This window comes from Phascolarctos cinereus, unplaced genomic scaffold (assembly GCF_003287225.1).
Source record: "Phascolarctos cinereus isolate Bilbo 61053 unplaced genomic scaffold, phaCin_HiC Scaffold_4;HRSCAF=312, whole genome shotgun sequence".
In the NCBI taxonomy this organism is placed as follows: domain Eukaryota; kingdom Metazoa; phylum Chordata; class Mammalia; order Diprotodontia; family Phascolarctidae; genus Phascolarctos; species Phascolarctos cinereus.
The window spans coordinates 526,751,943-526,759,474 of record NW_027555847.1 but is presented as its reverse complement, the minus strand read 5'-3'; the positions used below and the strand labels follow the sequence as shown (position 1 = coordinate 526,759,474).

The following is a 7,532-nucleotide window of genomic DNA, read 5'->3' as shown; positions in this document are numbered from 1 at the left end:
AACCTTTCTGGAGAACAATTTGGAACTATGCCCAAATGGCCCTTTGATCCAGCAATACCACTACTAGGTCTGTATCCCAAAGAAATTATATAAAAAAAGAAGAAAGGACCCACATACATGCATGCATGTATGTATGTGTGTATGTATACACATATGTACACATATATACATATGTATGTATGTACATGTTTGCATAATTTATTATATGCTATTTATTTTATATAATTTTAGATTAATATATTTTATTTGTATTATATATAAGCTCTTTTTGTGGTGGCACAGAATTGGAAATTAAGGGTATGCCCATCATTTCAGTAATGGCCGAACAAGTTGCAGTATAGGAATGTAACAGAACACTATTGTGCTATAAGAAATGATGAGCAGGTGGATTCCAGAAATACCTGGAAAGACATACAGGAAGTGCTAATATGTTAAGTGAATAAAACTAGAAGAACATTGTACATAGTAACAGCAAAATTGTGTGATAAACAACTATAATAGACTAGCCTTCCTCAGCAATATAATGATCCAAGACAATTCTAAAAGACTCCTGATGGAAAGTGTTAACAGGAACTACAGTCTAAATACAGATGAAAGCATACAATTTTCCCTTTTTGTTTGTTTGTTTTTCTCATGTTTTTTTTTTCTCTTTGGTTTTGCTTCTCCTGTCACAACATGATGACTGTTGAAATATGTTTAACATGATTGTACATGTATAACTTATATCAGATTGTTGTTGTCTAATGAAGGGAAAGGTAAGGGAGGGATGGAGAAAAATTTGGAACTCAAAATCTTACAAAATTGAATTTTGAAAACTATCTTTACATTTAATTGAAAAAAACCAATAAATGTTAAAAAATAAAAGGGGGATTGTTTGGGGAACCCCCCTCAAATTGATTTTATACAATGTTCACTTTTCATCACACATGAAATCTATAGTCCCATAAATATTGTACAGAAAATAAAATGCTCAAAACTAAATTTTTTTTTACTTCAATCTTACTTTCCATGTCAGATCATGATGTGAGGATATATTACTGTATATTACATTGCTATAAACTTCTCTACTTTGACAAGCCTCTGAAACCCAAGGGAGAGGTTACTGGGACTTTAGTCACTGCTTTTGGAAGATGACAAGCCTGAGGAGGTCTTGAGTTCACCTCTGACACTTGGTTCTTCATGGCAAGTGTATGTCCCTAGAAATCATGGAGGACACACCAGTTTGAAATGATCTGTCAGTGACATCTGCTTTCTGCATAGTTTGCAATCCTTAAGGGTCTTGGAGTATGGGAACAGAGGAGTGGTAAGTTAACATTTAACCTTGAGGATACATAGATGATGGGATTGACAGCCTTGCTGCCTCTAGCCAGCTGCTCCATTAAGCCAAGCTTGGAAACTGTGAGTTGAACAATCTTTGGAGCTTATTCATCATTGTCTTTGCTGTCCTTAATATATCAGCCACATATCAGCCACTTCACAAATAATCATTTCATTTCTCATTTTTTGTCTATACTGCACATACCTGCAAATGTGTGTAGTTGTCAATGCAAAAGTGAAGATGAGGTTACTAATAAATTAATGACAGTTAAACAGGTAAATTTGAGGATTGACTATACCTATGTATACACACATTATATAGTTTTTGTACGTATATGTGTGTATGTAACATAAGTGTGTGTATGTGCATGTTTGTGTCTATATATTTATGTATGAGATGCCACATCAGCAATGGTGTTCCCTCTACGTTTTACTTTTCCTTATACCTATATTATATGCTAGACTGAATGCTCATCATCATGAAATTCCAAATTGGAAACATGCTTTTTATGTCCCTCACGCTTGCTTTCCTGAGAAAAGGAATGGAAAGCAATTTTACTCAAGTAACTTATAGCCAAAGTATAAAGCAAAAGGTTTGCTTCTCTGCTGGGTCAATTATAGGTGGGAAATGATACAGCAAAATCTCATTATGAAAGGTCTTGCTTATTCTACACTCCTGGCTATATTGTAGGTTAAAGCAAATCTTCTGTGTATAAAGTAAGTCATAGTGAATTTATTTTCCTTTAACATAGAAAATCAATAATGTGGTTGTTATCCATATTTCTTGGCACTGGTATTATGGAGAAGGTCCACTGGAACAAAATAAGACATAGGTGATAGTGGGTGTCTTTCTCTTTATATCAGCTTTCTATATTTGGATACAATGGGAATCTTTCCTTGCAAACTGTGACAGATATATGTGGTCAGGAAGATTTCAAAACTATAGTCTTAGAAAAGTGTATGTACTCCCACATTCAGATTTAACATTGTATAAACCAGGTACAAATTTTAAAAGAGAAGAAATTAAGTATTTTTTCCCTTTGAACAAAAGTATTGTTACATTTAGAAATAGTGAAAGCATTAAGACTTTACTAGAGCAAAATAAATTTGCTTTACAGACAAATAGTATAATCTTACATAGAGAACTAATTAGCAAATAAAACTCTTATATAAGGAAGGGTATACTCACATTAGAAAAATAATTCAGTCATTCTGATTAAGTGATGAGTTATGAAATTGACATTTGAAAAAACTGACCAAAACAACTATTTCAGTCAACTGGTATTAACAATCGAAAGCAATGAAAATAGTCCAACTGGGAGGGTAGGAGAGAAGGAAAGAAGGAAGGAAGGAAAGAAAGAAGGAAGGAAGGAAGGAAGGAAGGAAGGAAGGAAGGAAGGAAGGAAGGAAGGAAGGAAGGAAGGAAGGAAGGAAGGAAGGAATGGAGGAAGAGAGGAAGGGAGGAAGGAAGGAAGAGAGGAAGGAGGAAGTTAAGAAGAGAGATAGGAATGTAGGGAAGGAAAGAGAAAAGAAAAACAAACAAAAAGCTACAAATCTGAGCCTCCATTACTTTTATCAACTTCTGGAGGGGTTATCTAGTATACCAAGCTAAGCCAGACTGTGCTACTCACTTGTATCTGGCCAGAATGAAAGGTCACTTACATCTGTCACTCTCCTAGGCCACCAGAAGAGAAAGCGAATGTATAATGAGAACCCAGAGGCAACTACATTTGTCATAAATCAGAAGAAAAAGAGATTGAAAACAAAAGCAAAACCCGACCTCTGCTCTTCAGTTTAATACCAGGGAAGAGAGAGAAAGTAAAAGAGAATCACAATATTTCTATGCTCTTTGGTCATCTAAAGGGAAAGGTAGGAGCAGCACCAAGAAATGTCTCTCCCATTCCCAACATGAAGGAAACAAATAGGAACCAAAGGGAAAGGCAAAATTCCAAAAGCCTTGCCTACTTCTAATCTATAAATGCTATTTTCAGTTGAGTCCTTTTAATAGGACCCAACATTTGTACCTCAATTTCAAATCCAAGAGTGATACCAATCTCTATCCAAAATTCTGCTACTAGAACATACATTTTTGGAATAAGGAAAGTCTTAATCACTGTAAGAAAAGAAAGTTAACTCAATCAATCTATTCCAAATGGCACTTGGGGACCAATTAAAATTCCCTTACTCATTTCAATGAGATGAAGTTATCCCTTCACCTCATGAGACATTTGGAAAATTTCTTTTTAGTACAATCCTTAACTGTTAAGCTAAATGAGAATGGGAGGCAGTTTCTTCTTCCAGTTCAATCCATTTAAACAGGAAGCCTTCTGATAGTAATACCTCGACTCATTAGTATTTACACTACTACTTTTGGGGATTGCTCTTTTCTTGTGTTAACATAATCCATCTTGTCCAGATAAGACCTCCTTCCAAGTCATTAATTATATTTGTCATACAATCCCTACTATCCCTGATGTATGAGAGAGGCCTTAATATGACTGAGTTATAACTTTACAACCCAGTTGGATTTTTGATCTCTATTTCTTGACCTCTCAGCTACATTTGACACCTCTGACCACCATATTTTCCCAGAGGCACTCTAATCTGAGTTTTTGTGACACTATTGTTTCTTGTTTCTCACTTCAGCTATGTGATAACTCCTCCTCAGTGTCTTTGGCTGATCTATCACCCATATAGTAGCACCTAACTGTGAATGCACCTCACAATTCTTTCCTGGGCATTCTTCTCTTTTTTCCCCATATATACTCTCAGTGGCTTCATTAACTCTCCTTGATTTAATGATCATTTCTATGCAAGCAGTTCATGGATTTAAATAGCTGGCCTTATACTCTTTCCTGAGCTTTATTTCTAACCTAATAGTAATTTATTGGACATTTTAAAATCTATATCCTGGGGACATTTTGAACTCAACATGTCCAAAGCAGAAATCATTATATATTCACCAACTCAGTTAAATTTCCCTTTTTCACTTGACAATAACACTTTTTTTCAGTTCCCTAAATTGGTAACCTCAACTTCATTCCCAATTTCTCATTCTCACTTACCTTACAAATTCAGTAAATTGCCAAATCTTGTGATATCTTACACTATATTATTTTTCTGTGTGTGACCCACCTTAGTACTTTAGTACTTGGCACTTTCAGGAACTCTGCCCTGAAAGCATTGTCTAAGCACAAAGTATATTCATCTTGCCTTAGAGAAGGATAAGGATATATACACCAGAAAAGAGAACATGATGATTAGTTCATCTCATACAATGCTAATATCCATTCTACCCTTTTCTCTCTCCAGACACATAAGATGGGTTGTGAGATATACATTATATTCAAAAGTTTAAATATTCAGACAGTACACAGCTTTTCCAATGAAAGTTCTTGTGTAGTTTGTTCAGACAAAGGAAATTCAGGGATGTGTGGCAAATGAGTGCTCTTCAGCCAGTTTTTCACCTTTTGTCACAGCTTCTTCAATGGGTCCAACCATATAGAAGGCCCGCTCTGGGAGATGATCACACTGACCTACCAAGATTTGATGGAATCTTTTAATGGTTTCCTTCAGGGGCATCAACTTCCCCATATGTCTTGTGAAAACCTCAGCAACCTGGAACAGCTGTGAAAAGAAATGCTAGATTTTCTGGCCCCAAGATGCTGTCAACTTGTCTTCAGACACCTCATCCATACCAAAGATAGCAGTGATATCCTGGAGGGACTTATAGCCCTGCAGAATCTTCTGCATACCTCAGGCAACATTATAACACTCATTGCTAATAATGTTGGGGTCCATGATTGAGGAAGTGGAGTCCAGAGGATTCACTGCATGGTAAATGCCCAGCTCAGTAATGTCCCGGGACAGTACAGTGGTAACATCTAAGTTGGCAAAGGTAGTGTCAGGAGCAGGGTGAGTCAAGTCATCAGCAGGCACATAGATGGCTTGCACAGAGGTGATGGAACCCTTCTTGGTTGTGGTAATTCTTTCCTTATGGTGCCCATATCAGTGGCCAAGTCTGGGCTGGTAACACATAGCAGAGGGGATCCTGCCTACAGATACCTCTGAGCCAGCTGAGTAATTCAGAAAATATCAATGAAAAGAAGTACATCCCTCTTTGTCTCTGAAGTATTCAGCCACAGTGAGGCCAGTCAAGGCTACCCAAGCCCAAGTGCCAGGTGGTTCATTCATCTGACCTACCTTGGAAGTGGTATCCTTCAGAATGATGACACCAGACTCTATAATCTCATGATACAGATCATTGCCTTCTAGGGTCTGTTCACCAACACCAGCAAACACAGAATAACCACTGTGGGCCTTGGCAACATTATTGATTAGCTCCATAATCAATACAGTCTTTCCCACACCAGCACCACCAAACAGACCAATTTTGCCACCCTTGGCATAAGGGGCCAAAAGATCCACAACTTTGATATCAGTGACCAGGATTTCTTGCTCTACACTCATTTGTAGAATTTCAGGAGCCACAGCATGAAGAACAGCAAACTATTTGGTTTTGATTAGACCCTTTTCATCAATGGGCTCTTCAATCACATTCATGATTCTTTGGTCTCAGGCCCCACTGGGATTTTGTTGAGGTGCCAGAATCCAGGACTTTCTGCCCTCTGACCAATCCTTCAGTACCATCCAACAGTCCAGACTGTGCTGTCATCCAGATTTTGGGTGACCTCCAGAACCAGACCGGTTTACCTGTCCTGCACTCCCAGGGCACTGAGAATGAGAGGGATCCCCTCATCACACTGCATGTCTACCATGGCTCCAATGATAGCCACGATGTGCCTGCTGGCCTTTCCACTCTTGGGGGCAAGAGATATCATGGCCACATATTCTGCAGCCTGCTAGTGCATGTCAAGTGTTGCTCCAAACAAGGTCTGAGCCTGGGTCAATGGTGTTTGGTGCTGAAGCCCAGAAGGGTGCTCAAGGCCAAGGCAGCAGCAGTGCAGCCCAAAGGCCCCAACATGGCAGAGTCTGGGGAGAGACTCTACTACAGTATTTCTTATATCTGACTGCTTCTCTCTACTTAAATAGCCACCACCTTAGCTCAGGCCCTTATTATTTCTTTCTTAGATTACTGCAATAGCCTCATATTTGATTTCCTTGCCTCAAATTTCTCCCTACTCCAAGTCATCCTCCATTCATCTGTCAATGGATTTTCCCTTTAACAATATCTGTCTTTTCCTCATTTGATAACCTCCAGTAAAATTCCCTTATCCCTAGTGAAAAAAAATGAACTCGTAATATTGCCTTTAAAATTCCTTCCCACATGGGAAGGAATAACTTAGTTTGAGAATTTAGCACCATAAGACATTGTAGGTAGTGTAGAGTTCTGTTGAGAATACTTACAAATAGATATTATTAATTAGCAAAATGGTGGGAGTTAATATTTTCCTTGAGTCAAACCCCTACTTACTGAACTTATATAGCTGGCACAAGTATCATATCTCTGACTTAATTGGCTAGCATATACTTGTTACCTCTGAATGAACATAAGATCAAATGTTTCCAAGTAACATGGATCTAATTGGGCAAGTCAAGGCAGGTGTTATGAATTAAAGGAATGATTAGGAATAACAAGTCTTCTTGTGAGAGTGGCCTTAGGAAAGAGTTATGGCATTTGACTTGAAAGTAGACATGGACATATTTCTTTCATTTTCTGTTTCCTGTTCTGTATAAGAAAACAAGGCAAATGTGTGTTTGTTGCTAAGGAAAAGAGGTCATATATGATTGCAGGTCCTCATTATGATAGTGACAGAGGCCTGGGCCTTTCATAGGAATATTCATGTTTTAAATAGACTTCTCAAAGTATAACTGGAAATGTTTCTGATAGTTTGTGCTGCCTATGTAATTTTCTCTCTTCCCTTAGTTTGAACTTGTGCTTTCAGACTTGTTATAGGAAGGTCTTTAGATAAAAGACTTTTCTCTATTGGAGTCAGGAAGAAATAGGTATAACTGTTGAAAGCTGAGGTATAGTTGTCCTCCATTGCCTTATATTTTGTGCATCCTTCTATTACTTCAATGTGGTTATGATCACAATAACATGTCTAAAATAAGAAATAAAATAGGGATTAAACAATGACCAGTGCCAATATAGATTAAAGGGCTTCAAAAATTGATAGACAATGAAACTAACTACATAGATATTGGAAATCTATGGGTGAAAGTTGCACCTTTGCTTCTAATAGCAACTCTGA

At 37.6% G+C, this 7,532-nt stretch overlaps 1 pseudogene; it reads right to left on the bottom strand.

The window, feature by feature from the left end:
* Positions 1-4,740: 4,740 nt before the first annotated feature.
* Positions 4,741-7,532, bottom strand: part of LOC110207851 (ATP synthase F(1) complex catalytic subunit beta, mitochondrial-like) — a 16,691-nt pseudogene continuing 13,899 nt past the window's right edge.